At 41.9% G+C, this 18,551-nt stretch overlaps 1 non-coding gene across 2 annotated transcripts in view; it reads right to left on the bottom strand.

The window, feature by feature from the left end:
- LOC118312954 overlaps nt 1–18,551 on the bottom strand; it is an 88,567-nt gene that overhangs the window by 42,651 nt on the left and 27,365 nt on the right. For both annotated transcript variants that reach the window (XR_007031395.1, XR_007031396.1), the window contains exon 3: nt 2,246–2,301. This is a non-coding gene — a transcript (uncharacterized LOC118312954). The remainder of the gene's footprint in view (nt 1–2,245; nt 2,302–18,551) is intronic.

Below are 18,551 nucleotides of genomic sequence, written 5' to 3'. Positions count from 1 at the left end.
CTAATTTAGATAGTGAGACTCTTTCCCCAACTCTGCACCGGTGAAAGACGAGTAGGCAGGAACACATTTTACGTGCGGGAGGCTTTGGACGGCTGAAACCGTAATTCTTGATAAACCTTAAAAAAATAACCAACCCATTGCAAACAGAGACCAAATGATCCTGTTCGACAAACTGAAATGATTACCGTTGTTGTGCCTGTTGAGGGGTGAGTTTCTGCTTCTTTCACATCATGTATGATTTTTTCCTTTCCTGTCTCCTTTTATTCTCAGCATATTTGCACATCTGAGAATTTTTTCACGAACTACTGAATTTTGTAATCTCGTTTATTAAATGTAATAATAAAATGTTAAGTGGCAATAAAAAAAAGGGTTCTGGGCTGTATTTTCTTAGCGCTTGTATTTAGATGGGAAAAAAATGCTTAAAATGTCTCGACTATTTTTTTTGTTGGAGTGAAAGTGTGCAGATTTATTATAAAGAACAATGATATAATTTCATCAAGACTTGCTACTGCAAGTAAAAAATAGACTAGAACTATCAGAAAAATGCCTCGGAAGTGTCCTTTATTTTCCCTCTAACACATCTGTGCACACACATACACATCTGCTTTTCCCTCCCATATCAGGCTCACACTGGCTTTGCCCTTTTCCATTTCTCTGACTACCGCTTTAACTATCATTTTCCCCTCATGTTGGTCTTCTCCTCTCCGTCTCTTTCCGTCTCAGCGGCTGTGATTAAGGCAGCCCTCCCCACTTCATTATCCAGGGAGTCCTGCTAGATACATTTACACTTCAAACACTATGGAGGGAGGGAGGGATGGAGGGAGAAAGAGGGCAAGAGACACAGATAGGCCAAGAGGACGGCCGGACTGCAAAGGAGGAGTAAAAGTCTGTAAGACAAAATAGGATTGAAAACAGGAGGAGACGGTTGCGTGGGAGAGATGGAGTGATGGTCCAAGGGGTGGCAAAAAAAAAAAATTCATAGGCGAGTGGAGGAGGGATGATCGAGAGAGTGGAACGGACAAAAAGGGCGAGGGAAGCTATAAATTGGCTGGAGGAGCGAACAGATGAATGAGCACTATAGAGGAACTGAGGAAAAACCCCATGTCTCCAAAAGAAGTTCGGAACAGCCGCCGTTAAAAAGCAAAAAAGGGAAAAACATCACTTGTTGTTCGAATGAGCATTGAGCAACTTAAAGACAAATGACATCCTTTTCATTTCATGTCAAAATGCCATGAGACTCTACTACACAACTGAGCCACGGGGGAGATTCCAGTGTGGTGTGATGATCTCGATTGGTTTTGGTTTGTTTCAGGCCGTTTTAAAGTCATCAATACAAACCGGGGGCTGGCGACGCTCGACAGTATCACGCAAAGCGCTCTGGATGATTACACACCTCGCTGCCCAATTCCCCCGTCACCCCTGCTGGATATTAGCAAGATTGTTACCCCTCCGCAGCACACAGCGAATACTAGATCGGTGGGGGTCTGATGGGTTTGCTGATTAATTCCAAGGAATCTGTGATTACCTCGCCAGCTGGTTAGATATCTGACTTCCAAAACACCCTGTCTGCGAAAGCTGTGCTAGAGGAAGGAAGCCCCTGCTTAGTTTGGATATGATTTTCTCCCAGTTTGTAGACGCTTTGTGGAAATCAAACATTTGGCATGTTGGAGCTTCCCCACCTCCAACCACAATCTTCAAGCTTGGCATGGCTTCCACATATGCATTCCCACCCCTGCATATTATAGAATCAGCTTAGGCCAATTCGACATCTTACTTTTACTCTGTGATGCACAAATGTGAGAGTATTGATCGTGTCAAAAACAGGCACCTGTACCTCAAAAAAGACTAGTGAAGAAAGAAGCCGCCATTGCTGCAATACTGGCGGCCAAAAGATGTCAAAGTTGACCTAATGCTTCTTTAATATCCACATCTTCTTCAGCTCTCATAATTAGTGGTTTAATTGCTCATCCAGGCAGCAGGCCAACGTCACATTAAGAGGCTTCAGAGAGGGACAGTTATCCAAATGATCACACAGAGACAAATGAGTCTAAAATATTCATTTTTAAACTCTTGTCTTTGGTTGTAAAAAAGTTCCAGAGTGCGCAATTTTTTTTTAATCCAGCAAAATAGGGCAACAAGAAACAAACTGTACCAGCAAGCTTTTTTATATATATATATATATATATATATATATATATATATATATATATATATATATATATATATATATCGACATTGAGCTTACCTTGAGCACCTGGGTTTGCACCTGGCCTGACCACTGGCAAAGCAGGTGCTGACCACCTGCAACAACAACAAAAAAACAGAAGACAAAAGTCTATGAGTTGGGAGTTGCAGTAGAAAACAGGAAGCGCTGAATAAATAAGTCTGGAGTCTGGACATAAATAGTAGGATACAAAAGAGCAGGCTGCGCATTCATCACCATGAAGGAAAAGAACTCTAAAGTTTGACTTTAGACTTTTTATGTTCACATTCTGCACAATGATGTGCGTTTTTCTCCCTGCATGGGGGGGGACTACAAGTCCTAAAAACTCCCATGGGTCATAAAGCCAAGAAGAGGGGTTTCTTTGTCTGAAGACAAAGTGTACCACTCCACAAAATTGGGTGTATTTAACGTTTATGCAAAGTGACAATAGTAGGTCTATTTGGAGTAACAAACACGAGGACGTGCGAGTTGGTAAATTGAGCATCTTTATGAGTGTAACTTGGGCGACTGCCCACAGGTTGGACACCAGCTGGCAAACTGTACGGCAGTTTACAGAAAGGAATAACGATGCGTCTTCCCTTTTCCTCCACAGCAGTGGAGCTGCTCATTAGATTGAGGGGAAGTTAAGATGAGGGAACGGTGTTTTTAAATTCCCTTGAAAAAGTATTTCTGCATTGATTTAAATCTTTCAGCCTTCTGGTTGCCCTCTAATTCGAGTGCCCCTTTTTTTCATCTGGGCTAATGACGACATTCTCTTAATGGAGACATACTGTATTCGGCTCATATTCAGGTTCGTAATGTTAATTTGGTTAATTACTTAGTTAGTTTTAGCTTCTGTCTCTTTTAGGCCCCTCCCCTCCCAATGAAGCCCAGTCTGCTCTGATTGGAAGTTTTCTTGCTCCTGCTTTACCTGGCTTTGTTGACATTTATGCACTTCTTTAACATGGTGATGTCACCATCTTACTGAAGTAGCGGCGGGAGGAGGTGTTTCAGGAGCTTCAGAACCAGTGTTTTATGTCGGGGAGAGGAGCTTACCCACAGACTTAGGGCTTTTTAACTTTGCGGACCTTTTACATTCACAAAAAAACTATAAAACATGAAAGGGAAGAACTAAAAAGCGTAATATATCTCCTTCAAAGCAGTGCTACAGAGTCTGCACATGTTCTTATCAAATGCAGCATAGTATCACAAAAAGACAAGGTGTTTTGGATAAGAAGGAAATTAAAGCCGGCATCAAGATAGTGAGCAATTCTTCACGCTGGGAAACACTAAAACAGGAAAGTCGATTGCGGATAAACTGAAGTCAGAAATGCTGCTGATTCTCATCAGTTTCCTCCTGCCTGTGCTTTTAACTGGTTTAAAAAATCCAGACAAGCTGTGCTTGTAAGTCAGTCACGCTTTGCTTGAGCTACAAGAAATGGAATCAGATTGAGTTTGATTCCCCCCTCCCCCGCTGCAAAAATGTCAAAGCAGGGCAGAATGACAGGTTAACAAACCTCTGTGCGGTAAATGAGTGACTTGTGAAGTCCATGCGACCTTTGTTTACAGGCCTTGATTTGGTGGCTGCGGTCCATGAACCCACACCGGCACACTGCCGGCTGACTGTGGGCAGAGCTTCTACACTTGAGGTGCCATAAACGCTTGTTTGTGCCAACCTGAACTGAAGGGGCTGAGTGGCAGGGAATTAAAAAATGCCTCATGTGCCGACAGGGGAGTGATTAGCTCGTATTAGTTACATCTTCGGAAACCTCGGAAGAGGTGATTCCCAGGTTGAAAGTTAGCGGCTTCAATTTGGTTGAGAAGTGACAGCTGTTCAGATAACCGGGCTACTTAATGTTCTTTGAACAAAATTTAAATGACTGAACTTCAAATGTGTAGTTAGGACTTATATTTGGAGGGGCAGGGGAGGAAAATGCGTGCCCACCTAGACCTATGACCTGCACTCATTTGACAGTACAAGCTGAAAATCATATGTTATCCATGAACCAATGCATACTGTGCTTTATCATCTATGGGAAGAACCCATGGAATTCTGGTGCCTTAATGCTATCTGCCTACCTTTGATACGAGTAAAAAAGAAATCGATGATTGTGAGTCACTTTGGACGTGAGAAGACTTCATATGTAGGCCTCATCCTTAAATGTCTGTTATTATGCAGGTATTAATCATTAAGTTGCAATTTTGCAGGTTTAAGGACTTGTTGCTTGGACATCAGTGCCAAAAATTATTTCAAAACAGCTTTTTAACAATCCATCGTCGTGACATTGTCCAAGTAGAAAGAATGATGGGAGCAGGAAAGAGCAGTCATTTAGTCAGTGACCGTGACACTTATCTACACTCTTTAGCTTGAGGATTCTGTGTGTAGAAGATGTGGTTGATAGTGTACTGAGACGTTTCTTATCCAGTTTGGACTGAATGAAACACACCGTGATCAAAACTCGGCCAGTTTGATTGAATTCAACATGACTTGGGGCGCTCCAGTATCACTCGTGCTCATCACTCGCCTGTGTAATTTGTCGCATTAGGATTCTGTCCCTGTAATCCCCAACTATCATCACAGGTGGATGCTCCTTCCATTTCTTTTTTTTTTTCCCCTCTCACAGAAACAAGATAAGAAGTTTGGGAGCACCTAATCTCTATTTTCAAACACTCTCCTGGCTCCTAAAGTGCCGTGTGTGAACAATCAAGATTTTCCGTGGATACCGTCACCCCGGGACGGATTTATCTCGATTACCATCCAAAAGCTTTTTTTTAAATTTTTTTTAATGGGAGTTGGAATTAATTCCCATCTCCCGCGGAGAAGGGAACAGAGTGAAGCGGCGCAGGTTGGTTGGTTGCTTGGTTGAACACAAGATCTGAAATGAGACTGAGATGGTTGGCGGGGGGATGTTGACAGGAAGGGAGAACCCTCCCCCAAAAAAGCAGAAAACAGAAAGCGATTGAGATGGTTGACAGAGACTAGAGGATGAAAATTAGAGGGGCAGGCCAAGCGAGGAGACGTTCTTTAAGTTGTGTTTTACTCTTTTTCTGTGCCTCCATTGTGCTTTCTCCCTTTGCTGTGACTCTCTCCCTTCAAACCCCCTCACATAAAAACCCCTTTTGATCATATCTTACAGAACAGCTTGCTCTCCACCTACACCTGCCATCATCTCTCTCTCATGTGTTCCTCAATGCCTCTCACTCATTAACCATCTTTCCAGCGGCAACTTTCATCACTTTCCGCCTCACAATCTCGCGGTTTCTTGCTGATCTACCGAACTCAAACAACACCTCTCCGTCTTCTCTCTCTCTCCTTCGTGTTTGTTCGACTGTCAGTGTGTTTGAATGTGCACCAGATTTAATGTGATTCAGCTCGACTGTGCTGACATGGGAGGCAAAGAGCAGGAAACATTAAACAAGATTATGTTAAAATTTGGAAAAGGCATTAACAGATGACGACGGGATCATTTGTTGTTTCCGATGTCTGATCAGATCACCTCAGTCCTTCTCTCCGTCTCCTCTTTTTTTTTTTTTATCAAATATCATCTCCCCAACTCCTTCTTCATCTGTCTTCCTGCCGCCCTTGATCACATTTTGATTCCGTTTTAGAAGCATCAAGATCTTTTGTGTTTAAAGCATAAATAGAGAGAGAGAGAGAGACAAAAAGAAAAGTGTACAAGTACACAAGTAAGAAACTTTGTTATTTCCCTTGCTTGATCTCTGCTCAATTATTTATGCCCGACCCCGTCTCCTAGAAAGTATGTATCCATACAAACAACTAAACTGCAGCAGCAAATACAGTTTGTAGGAGACACAATCAGTGGCCAGGTTATGTTCATTGTGTTCGAATGTTACATTAGTTTTCGAGCCCGTATACACTGGGAAATTTGGAGAAGCTACTGGCCCTGTTTTATTTCGGAAAATGCTGTGGTTGTATTTTAGTCTGGACCGACATGAATGAAACGACGACACAGAGATACCAGCTGTGAATGCAGAGTGATGCTAACACTCCAGTAACAGCTCTACTTTGCCGTAGATCCGACCAAAGAAATCGCTGCTCTGACTTTTATCCATTGTTGATTGCATGACGATTTTTTTTTTAATAACATCTGATGCAATCATTTTATTGTACAATATATGTGCATGGTAGCTTGCTATGGCTATCGTTAGGGAAATAGTTAAGGTTAGATAACTTGAACATTTATAAAATAATGAAAGTCATGACATTTTTCTTAAAGATTTATCTTCTCTTCGGTTGTTCATTTTTCCCCCAGTAAGTTTGGTTTCAATTAGTTATTTGATGCTTCAAAAACTGAACGAAACGTCATGATTGACAGCTGACACGTCGAGTCGTGATTGGTCCAGTGGTGTGCATCGGCAGGTCCTCCACGATCACTACTGCACAGACTCTGGCTCCACATGATGGTGCCCCATACCCAAGATAGTTTAGCTTCATTTTAGTACAACGGGAGGAAGTGAATATGTGTCATCCACCTTTGTATACAGTCTATTTTAAGCAGTAGAGTAGTGTCAGGGTTAACTGGACATCAAAAACAAAAATTTGCTAAATCTAGCTGAAATATTTATTTTGAAATGAAAGCCCCAATAACTTTAAGTTTTGACAACCACTGTTTGTTTTGTGTCTCCTTCCTCATCAACCACACGACTCTTGGCCTGAAGATCTGGGACCTCGGGACTTCAGCAGCCCTGTTGGTTTTCATCACAGCATCTGATTAGAGGCTGGTTTACGCCCGACATCCCAGGTGAACCAAATCACCAGCAGCTCAGATTGTAAGATCAAAGGCTGATATTCCTCTGGGGTCTCTTCCACAAGCCTCCCCACTGCTCATTGCTACGGTTATTGACATTTCTCGGGCCATAAATGATGAACCATCTGTTTGTATTCTCATCATCGGAAAGCCATTCGCAGGCAGGTCATAGGTCAATGACAACCTTACCAAAACAACCATGTTTCACCAGGCTGACAAATATACACATAAGCGGAACAATAGGGGGCGGACAGCAGGAAAAACCCAGAGCAGCTCATCAACAACCTGATCTCGATAATATTTGCTCACAAACACAAAGCTACTTTGTTAAAAGAAGACACTTCATACATCTTCTGTGAATAGAGAATCCATATATTTGAGGCCATTACCGCTCCGAAACAATGTTCATCCAATTTATCGAACAGTCTACCAAAGTAAGGAGTCAAAAACCTTTAAATCAGTTAGTTAGTGCCTCCTGTGTTTATTTTGCCAATATTAATAATGTGATTACTTGTGTAAGACCAGAACTCACATACAAAGGCAAAGGAGGTCCAATGGTATAAAATCATAAAACAATGATGAGTGGCTTTAAGTACTGAAACTCGATAGCCTGCCCTTCACTAAAACGGAGAAGAAACTTCATAATAAAGAGAAACCAATCAAGTAAGTTTGTTCAATGGACAACATGTCATGGTATGAGGAATTTTTTCTTCATGATAGACAAAAAACAGGAAAACAAAATAGTTCAAATAAAACACTGACCTATAAATACATTATCATCAACACCTCGCATATTAGGGCCAAAGTAGTAATGTAGAATATTCAGAGAAGAAAAACTCTCACTCTTACTTTGAGACCTATCACAGCCCAAATTTGCTGTCGTAGTTCTTGTTAAATAAAAACTTTGCTTTATTTGTTTCCAATATTAATTAGCATCTGCTATGTACTGTATACATATTGCATCTTGCAAGTGCTTGTGGTGAGCAGCTTCGCTGGGACTAGTTGGGTTTCTTTAGGGCATCTTAGCGATTCCCAGCTGTCAAGTACAATTTTCCCAGCCGGCCAAGTTGGTTACAATCCGGAATCTTAACCCAAAACCTTGCAACTAGGTGGTTTGCCCAGGACAGCAGCAATATGTGCTCCTTTTGTAGGAACATATGTCTTTGGTGCTTTGGGTGAATTGGCCCACGATGTACTTGGTGAAGGCAGCCATTTTCAGATGTAAAACTATTTAAAAAAAACAAGCGAGCTGGCTGCTGGGAGAGATGCGACTTGACTCTTTAACCTGCCACCATCTGTCACTGCCTGGATCAGAGGAACAACCGACACCTTGGCCTCAAACACTTTGATTATGCTCTCTGTAATTAACAGTAGCAAAGGTTTATTGATCCACACAAGAAAAATGCAAATGACAGTTAGCCGGTGAAGTCACAAGGGTGTCTGGGAAGTTAGAAGAGAGATACAGGAAAGTGAGTACAGGTTAAACAAGGTCGACCAATCTATTCAACAGCTGGTATTACAGAATGAGACAGATGCAAATTCCCATCACAAGAGATTACAGTCAAATCGCCATTACTAAAGAGCCTGTAGCATCAAATAGAATACAGTAAAACATATGATACTGACAAAAACCTCACCTCAGTCTCACCACAAGATCCATACCTCCTGAAGTACATCTCCCTACTCTTTGCAATCATCCATGGGCAGAGATTTTTTGGTAAAAAGTATTTTTTTACATGAATATCAAATTAACTTAATGATTCTTTCTTATGAAGGAATATCAATTGATATTCATTAGAAATAATCACCATTTATGCCTGACGCTTGCCACATAAGACTGATTAGCTTGTAGCCAAAGTAGCTAAGATAAAATTGTTGTGATTCTATGATGACTCAAGTGTTTAATGTTTGCTTAAATTTCACCTAGCCACCAATGAAAACCAATGAAATCAAATCACAGCAAAAAGTAAGACTTTCATTAAATTATTTCATGGCTTGAGTGGTAGCCATTACAGTAACATAGGTAACGACAGTAACAAGGTTTTTCTACTTTTGTTAGACTAAGACCAATACCTGAAATCATTGGTTGCCCTTTGGGTGATCCCCTTTGGTGCTTCTGCAACCGCTGCTGCGATAAGACGGGTTGGGTACAACCATGTCCTCCAAGGGACTGAATATAGAAAACTAAAAATGTTATCATGTTTTGTCTTTGGAGATTCTCAATCATCCTGGTCATTGTTATCCAAACCGTCTCCAGGAGTCTACAATTGCAAGTCCAGTTGCTCCTTATTCAACGCCCTTTTGGTTTATCATGTTTTATAACAGCTAATATTTTTATTCATCCAGAGAGTCTGATCCTCCCTGAATCCAACCATTTTGGATGAACATCATTGAGTCTATTTTGGGGTCCATTTTAAACTGAAAATCTACAAACAAATGAATGTCAACATCATCTTGCCACGGTACAACCCAAAGACACATTCCTGTATCAGGAAAAACAGGAATACAGGATTTAGTGAGTAGACATTGATTTGAGGAGGACTCAAAAGGTGTCAAATAGAAATTCAGCTATCTGCTGGATGTCTCTACTGGGGCCTCATCCTACGCCTCACGAGCGGAGGAGCCCAGGGCCAATGAGGCCTGCATGTAGACAGTGGATGCGTAATTTGTCTCTCAACCGTAAACCGAGCGGGTGATTGAGCGAGAGCGAAAAAGCAGCGTACACGAGTCGAGACGCAAGGAACAGTCTGTACAGATGTTGATGTAATGGGAACCGGTGATCCAGTGAAACCGTCACTGATGGGCAGATCAATACGCAGCGCGACAGTTGAAAGCAATGTGTTTGCAGGTCTGTAATATGCCCACGACCTCTCCAACTCAACCTATCCACCTCTATTATGTCTAACTCTGGTCCCCCCACCACCTCGTCACTCCTTTCATCTCCGCTACCTTCTTCCCGTCTTTCATCCACCTCGCCTCCCTTTTCTTCCTACTTCCCCTGTTCATGTCTTTAAATGTTCTAATCCTTCTGTTTGCCCATCTCCGATCCTCCTTTACCGCTCCCTCCATCTGTCCTTTTATCAGCTACCACCTCCACTCCCATCCTCTCCTCTCCCTCCACCCTCGTTTCGCCCAATCCCCTCTCCAGTCGTGACTGAACCCCCCTCCGCAGCTCTGCCTACACCGCCCTTCATTTTTCTTCCACTCCTTCACCTTCAGTCCAGCACACGACTGGCACGACTCTCTGGCCAGAGGAAGCCAGCTGGGAGACCTGAGGCCATATGCTACAAGAGGAGAGTGGAGGGAGGGAGGGATGGAGGGAAGAGGGGCTGGAGGAGATAGCTAGTATGGAGGAAGCAGACGGAGGAGGAAAATATTGTGAAAAATGAGAAAGGATGGAAACTGTGGGGAGGATATGGAAGGATAAACGTATAGGACAAGAATTAGGTTAAAATAAAGCTACTTAGAGAACAGATCCTAAATTGAAGGGGGAAAAAACAAGTAAAAGGTTGTTTGCCTGATTTTTCTTTTGAAGATCCAATTTTTTACACTTACAGCTCGACTTTACTGTTTATGTGCGTCTATTAAACAAATCAATCATATTGATAACAAAAGAATATTTACACTTTTTCTGAGGGCTTCTTTTTTACAGACATACATAATTCTCTCTGGAGTCACCTCTTCTTACACACACAAGTATGTATTTATGGATTCATTTTGAGTCCTCCCATTTACATAATAAATTGCCCAATGGCCATAACCCTTAATCATCACCATGCTTGACTCTACCTTCAACCCTGTGGCTAAAGTCATGCTCTCGTGACCTAGAATTTAATCGAAGACCATGATGGCGCCTTCCGATAATGTGCATGAGTGTAAGCAACTTTGTCCCCATAAACGCACGGGACCCTTATTTATATAATCATAATGCATTCTCTAAACCCTAACTTTAAATCCTGGGACCCTTAATTATCATAACATAACTGCAACCCCAACCTTCATCTTGCTTGACCTGCACCAAAGTCCTTAATACCAAATATTAACCCTATATTTAATAATTTACCTTTGCGAGGATCGGTTTTATTCCCAGATTGGAAGTTGCTGTGGGAACAGGTTATGCTTAGGTCATATGAGTTATTGACATAGCTCTAGCATGTGACTCTAACATGACACTACATCCAGCTCCCAACCCAACTTCAAGCTAATTTTTAATATTAATCTACAAATCTGAGCTCTTAAATAGACAATTGAATTACAGGATCCTTCACAAAATGTCACTTTTTAGGTCCTATAACTCCTATTTAGGTTTTTTCCACCAAGCTCATTTTTCATATCCTTTTTTTATTCCATTATCTAAATAACTGTCAAATGCCTTCCATTATTTTTTCCCTTAAAATCTCACAACATGCTGCCCTAAATCAGCGATGACTCCATTCGCTGATTCCCTGAAGGGTTTACTCTCTGATATCAAGAGCAGAGTGTAATACGTGACTTAAAATTAAAATGCTGCAAAATTAATGCTGATTCTGATAAACAGCTGGCAGTATAAAACGATTGCCTGAGGGAACATTGTCTCAAGGCGTATACAGACCGTGGGATTCATCCTTTACGTTTATTGCAAGCCTACTGTTTTCAGCATGGATCTTATTAACTCAGGTATGACATGAATTTTGATATATGTACTCTACAAAAGTCAATATACAAGATTAAAACGTCACCATAGTGCGACTGTCATTATTGCAGTTCAAATCAATGAGGACCCAAACGCGGACACAAGGTGGCTGATGCAGCGATGGACTTACAGGTATAGATGCTGGATAACCAGGCAGTTGGCAAGCACGAAACCACAACTGGCCGACCCCGAGGAAACACGCAGCTACATAACCATGAGCGACAACAGACCGACGGACAAACGAGGGAGGGGAAACGCAGGAGACTAAATACCCTCATGAGGGGAAGACAATGGCACACAGGTGAAACTAATCACCAAAGTCCAGGAAGGACAGATTGTGACAGCGTCATCCATCTGTGCCGCTGTTGAACAATGAAGCAAAAGCAAGGATTAAGCCCCTTGCAACAGTGGGATTTTAAGTGCATGGAAAAATATTCAAAGCGAAAGAGGAGACTGTGGAGGCGTCATTCATGCCTTGCATAATTTTGTTTCGTGGAGCCGAAAATTAATGTTAATCAATAAAAAAAGAAAAAGACAAGGTTGAGATTGAATTAACGCCTCCGTGCCGCTCTGACAACCTAACTTTATCGACCCGCTACACTTGAGTTTATACTCACGCCATACGGCGTTATAAATTGACGCAACTCACCTATCAAGTCTCACAGTAATCCACAGATCAAAGATTCTTCAACAAATACAAGGAAAAGAGTGTTATCTCTTTTTAACCAATTTCTAAGGAATTGCAAGAGACCCATGAGAACAAGTTTTGAACAGTTCCTTAAACAAATCAACAGAGGATTACTTTTCTAATACGTAATGGGGCAACATGTCCTCCAACTCCTTCGGCGAGCCGTGTTGTACGTGGTAAAAACAACCACATCGACGCCACAAATACTTTTTTTACTGCCTTCATTTGCTTTACCAATGCATAGTGGATGAGCCCAGAGAATCATCACGATACTTTGCAGAATACAAGCAAAAACATTTACACACACAAACTTGTGCATTAAATGCACATAACTACCGCTAGAGGTCTGCGGACTTAAAAACGTGCGACATACGTCGTACAAAGCGACTTACCTGGTCGTTTTTTGGGTGGGAACAGTCTCGTAATCGGAGTTTGTTCCAAAGTCTTTGGTGCACCACAACAGAAAGTTCACCAGGGACAAAAAAACTCTAACTCACACGGACAAAAGTACAAAATTAAACAAAAACTTTGGCTGATGAGACATAACTACATGTTTCCCGTCTTTAAACTCTCGCCGTCTCCGAGTCTTTCATCTCTTCATCTTCTCTCTCTTTGTCAAACACATACACATAAGCTTTTTCCTCGTTCACCGCAGTTAGTGTACACATCAGTCTAATCTCTGTCCCCCCTGCTGTCCAGAGAAGCACGACCGGTCTTTCATGTCTCTAAGTCATTAGCCGTGTGGAAGCCGTCACTGGAGCAACACATGTCACAACATCATCTACATTTAAACACACACACATGTATATATATATACAAACATATTAAACACAGGCTTCATACATGAAGGGTCCTGACATACGTGTTCAAAGTCGAACAATACACATCATCAGCAATGATGACTCACACACACACACACACACACACACACGCATCAAGAAACTTCGTGCTCACGTTGGCTATAAACACCGGCAATGCAGTGTAACCACACGCTTTGGCCTTGTTGCCTGGTAACAACAACAAAAAACTTACTTAACAAAGGTCATTTCTTTTGAACAAAGTGAAAGGAAGATGCAAAAATGTGGAAGAGAAAGAGACAAGAGGGGGATAAACATGGTAACATGGACGAATAATGAACAGAACGCAAAAAGACGGGCGTAAGTTTGAAAAACAATCACAAGTGGGCGTTGGAAAGGTTGTTTTTAAAAAAACTCCTTATGAGAAAGAGGAGACAAAGGAAGAAGAGTTGGCGGTGACTGGTGAAAGGAGCTAAGAGAGACTTTCTTTCTAAATATGTCCACATAATGAGAACTAGATTATTTGAACTAATTCTTAGACTGATTTACTGTCTTTTCATTTCCTCTGGATTATGTTCTCCGTTATACCCTCGGTTTTACTTACTGCCAAATAAATCTTTTATTATTCTATTATTGTTTATTTATCTATTCTTATTTCTTTTTGCATTTTATGTATCTTAGGCCTATCTTTTACCACGTTTGTTTATCTGCCTTTGGTGTTTCCTCATTGCAAATTTATGAGATTGCCAACAGCATTCCCTCAGTGCCTGTTATTATTGTTTTACTGTGTGTGTGTATGTGATTTTTATTGTTTTAATTGTGTTTTGTTTGAAATTGTTAGTATGAAAAGTGCTTAACAAATAAAATCTGACAGATTCATTGATTGATAATTGAAAAAACAAGTTCCAGTTGATTTTTATTTTCGACAGCCCTTTGAGGCACCAAGGACGGTTTACACACACACACACACACACACACACACACACACACACACACACACACACACACACACACACACACACACACACACACACACACACACACACACACACACACACACACACACACACACACACACACACACACACACACACACACACACACACACTAGTCAGTTGCATTGTTCTCTGGCAGCTGTTTAGACTTTGATTGATCTTGTCATTAAAATTAGTTTTTGTATCAATTTTGGTTCGGACGCCGTTGCCAATTTTGCAATAATCTTTTTTTTATATGTATTTGCAACCCACAAAACACATACACACTACACATTTTTAGTGGATTAAAAAAATTTTTTTTACACAAACAACCTGCAAGCATTTTAAGTATCTACTTCAAAAACATCCACATCCCCCGGGAGACATTGTAGTGCATCTGCTTTAGGCCTGACATTTGCACACACACACACAAATTAACAAGGTGCTGGTTCGATAGATTTTAGTGTCTTACTGTTAGAGAGAAATTCTCCTGAGGACAACCTGCGAGCGCCGGGGGGGCAGACGACCCCTTCCTCAGCCCAGCATCCCTTTCCCATCATGACCCCGTTGCCCCCCGGGGGCCGGCGCTCTTTGATAGTGTCAGAGCTTCCGGTCTCGCTAATTGGCTATCTGGCACGGCAGATGACTTCTAATTGATTCGGACGAGTGGTAATTGGAAGTCTTTGGGAAGCAGCAGCTCACGAGCTCAACGCGGAACACCAGAGGGAAGGGGGACACAATGAGGGAGAGAATAATAATTATGTGTGTGGATGGATGCCGTTGCTCTAAAGGGCACAGGTTTGATTCCACTCAATGCCTAAGGAGATGTGAATCAGGAAGAACAGAGTCAGTCAGCAGCTCATTTCTCCCGTTTTAACAGGTTCCAGCAAAGTGCCACTCGTAATCCTTTGGCGCATCGACGGTGCAAATTCCCACTTTTGAATGTGCACGATTTTAAGCGCTGTTTTCAAATGTGTTTCTGAAATAGTGGTGTCTTGAAATTCCGCTGCATGTGCTTTTTCTAGTATTTTAGTTTAGAGGATTAGAGTCAGCTGGTACAGCTCAGTGGGTTTCACCGCTGATTCCAGATCATCCTAGTGTGGGCCCTTAGGCAAGACCCTTAATGCTACCTGCCTCGATGATTGGACAAAGGCATTTGCAAAAATGAATGTAATGTGTAACATGTGGGCTCGGACAGCAAAAAAAAAAGAAAAGATTCATTATTGGTGGAAAATACCTCAGAAAACACGATACATACAATGTGCTAACACTTGCAGGATAAGATTTTGTAAGGAGCTTGTGCTGTATATCATATGTCCATGGATTAATCCATGTTCCTCCCAAATGGATGAGGACCGGAGAAATTGATAGAATTAGTTCTCCAATTTCTCAAATCAATGCCTTGTAGAACAAAAGAATACAAAGCCCATTTGCAAAATACTTTTCCTTTATTTTCCTACAATTTCCCTATAATGCACTATATGCTCATAGCAGCTAAAAATAAACTTTTTTTGAGTTTGGGGCAACTCTCGGCTAAGGTTAGGGAGAGTTTTTGGTCTTGGTTAAAAAACTGGAAAAACTCAACAGTGACCTGAAGGACAGGGCCAAACTCCATGAACATATTGACCAAACTAAGATCTACGCCCACGATCCACCCCCGACCAACCTCCTATGAGCTAGTTGCAGAACAAAAATGAAGTACTTCTCTCCTCATATGGAATGCAGTTTCCTTGTAAATACAAGACAAAACGAATTGATGGATCGTGGATACGATTTCTGAGAAATTGCCATTGAGGGGATTGTTTGAACACCTCGTCAAACTGGGATGAGACCTCGAGATGGACCAACAACACGTGGGAAGTATAGCACAGGGATAGTCTTGGGTTCAAATTGCAACCGCAGGACCCAAAATAGTATGGAGAGTAAATATGGAAAATCATAGGTATGTTTCCATATGCAATACAGCAGCCGCCCAGAGGATCAGGAGCAACAGCGAAGTTGGATCCTATTAGGACTAATGAATAATAAATCATAATTAGAATTAGGTTTTCAGTGATGCCTAAATCAGTCTTTCTCCTGCACTGAGGAGGAGAATAGTTACAGTGATTGTTGTGGGGTTAGATTTTCGGGAAAGACGCGACAAAAACAGGACGGGACCAGTGAGGAACATTCAATTTGAATTAGCAGGCTTGCTGAGTCTGTGGTGGGCGGGCAAACAGAGAGTCCAGGTGGAGACACAAGGATTCAGAGAGGAGTTGAACAGAATCGCACAAGGTCCAAACTGAGTACAGACAAACGGGAGCAGGGGTAAGACCAGACGGGAACAGAAGTGACAAAGAGGCACCAGGGAACACAGAGACTAGATACACAAGGGAGTTCCGGGGTGATTGGACACAGTTGAGACACGTGAGGGCGGGGCAGGCTGTCCCAAAGGTGGGACACTAGACAAAGACAGGAAGTGAGACAAGCCAGACACACAAGGAGAGCAATGTCGAAATAAAACAGGAAGCATAGATCGTATAGAGTCCAAATGTCCTAAAAAGTCCCGTTAAAGTCCCTGAGATGGGCAGATCGCAACAGCGATATGGATGCAGAAACATCAGTAATACACCATTGCAAATGAGACACTTAATGCAAATTTACTCACATTCCTCAACAAACAAATTTAGAAAATGTATTCACATTGAAAACCACCTGCAGTGCATACACACACACACACACACACACAAACACACACACACACTCCGTGAAAGATTAGCTTCGTACACGTTCGCGGTTCAATCCTCTTCGAGGGACTTAAGCTTTCTCATGACAAGTATACATTGGGATTTCTTTCCCGACGCAGAGAGGATGATTTATTTTTCCGCGTGTGAGTAAACGAGGAACACAAAGATAAAGGAGAGGAGGAAGGAAAGCAAGAGAGCACACGGAAGTTAGAGTTAGAGGCGGCCCGAGAATGGAAAGGGGAGAGGAGGGAGAAGTGGCGAGAAAGAGAAAGTAGGGTGCTAAAAGACAAGGCGAGATACAGGATGAGAAAGAATGAAGGAGAGGAGGAGGAGGAAGAGGCCATACACACAATGAAAAGGAATGAAGACTGTGTGTGTGTGTGTGTGTGTGTGTGTGTGTGTGTCTGTGTCACCCTGACATACAAAGAAGACCGGAGGGTAATCAGCCATATGGCAGGTGCGGCACAAGGGGAATAATAATGGGTTCACATACACTTGAAAATAAACTTGTGCAAACACACACACACACATATATGAAAACTGCATACTACATGTTGAAACACACTAACACATACTGATATCAAAGAAGCATGCAGGGACACACACACACACACTCTTCATTTACTGTGAGCAGATAAGGAGGTCGGTCTCACGGGAAAAGAGAAGCTGATGATTGAGAAAACGTTGACTTTATGGACACGACCACAAGCGGGGACACACCGGCATCTAAATCTCTTTATCCGTGGTGGCTTCCGATCGTGAGTTGGCCTGTTTGTGTTGTCTGCACTGACCGAATACGTGATTTCTCAACCTAATGACTCTTTAAACCCCAGTTAAATAATGTAAAAAGAAAAAAAGGAATCTGGTGTTGATTACATGGTGATTGAAAAAAATTGGCGACCGGATCTTAGGCATCCTGTTACGCGATTTGTCAATGGGAAATAGTGAAAGGAGGATCTTTTGGATCTCGTTTTTTATATTTTCAAGTGGCGGACCTGTAGACTGTTTATAAACGTGGAAGCCTGTATTCTCTGTAATGACCAGCAGATGGCGACTCCACTGGTTGTGGAGTCGCCATCTGCTTGATTTTTTTTCACTTGATTTATACCATCAGTAAAACATTTTCTTGAAGATTCAATCCCTTCAAAAGTCTTCTTCAACACAGCGTGATGTCCATTTTGTAAATTGTGTTCTAATTTAGAGTAAAATAGACGTTAAAGCACCGTATGCATTGGAGCGTGGATACAGCGTGATTGGAAGCTGGTCAGTCCAATCGGTGCACGGTTGTGGGTGTAGGTGGACGTGAAGGGGTCAAGCTCTTAATCAGACCACACCCCCAATTCTACGTGTGGTTGCAAAAAACAAGATTGCACTGGTCAGAATGCTTCAAATCCGCAGTTCACAAACCAATGATTGACGCCACGCGGTGGGTTGCCACTTGGGTGGCTCGCATACAGTTTTTCTAGTGGCCCATTTCCACTATGTGCATTTTTCTTGATCCGTTCATAAGGAATTATGGGACACAATGGGAGGAGGTAGAGATGTACAGTGCAATAAGCTAAATGTCAGTTGGATAACATCCCATCAATCTATCAATGTAAATGTCTGAAAACGCTACCTAGTCTTAGCTACGTCCTCATCTCTCTCTGTTCACATATTCACTATTACAAACACACGCACACATTTCCACTGCTCATGACTCAATGACCTTTTGATCCAGGT

This window comes from Scophthalmus maximus, chromosome 8 (genome assembly GCF_022379125.1).
Source record: "Scophthalmus maximus strain ysfricsl-2021 chromosome 8, ASM2237912v1, whole genome shotgun sequence".
NCBI classification, from domain to species: domain Eukaryota; kingdom Metazoa; phylum Chordata; class Actinopteri; order Pleuronectiformes; family Scophthalmidae; genus Scophthalmus; species Scophthalmus maximus.
The sequence above is the reverse complement of the archived record's forward strand: the minus strand, read 5'-3'. Positions and strand labels throughout refer to the sequence as shown.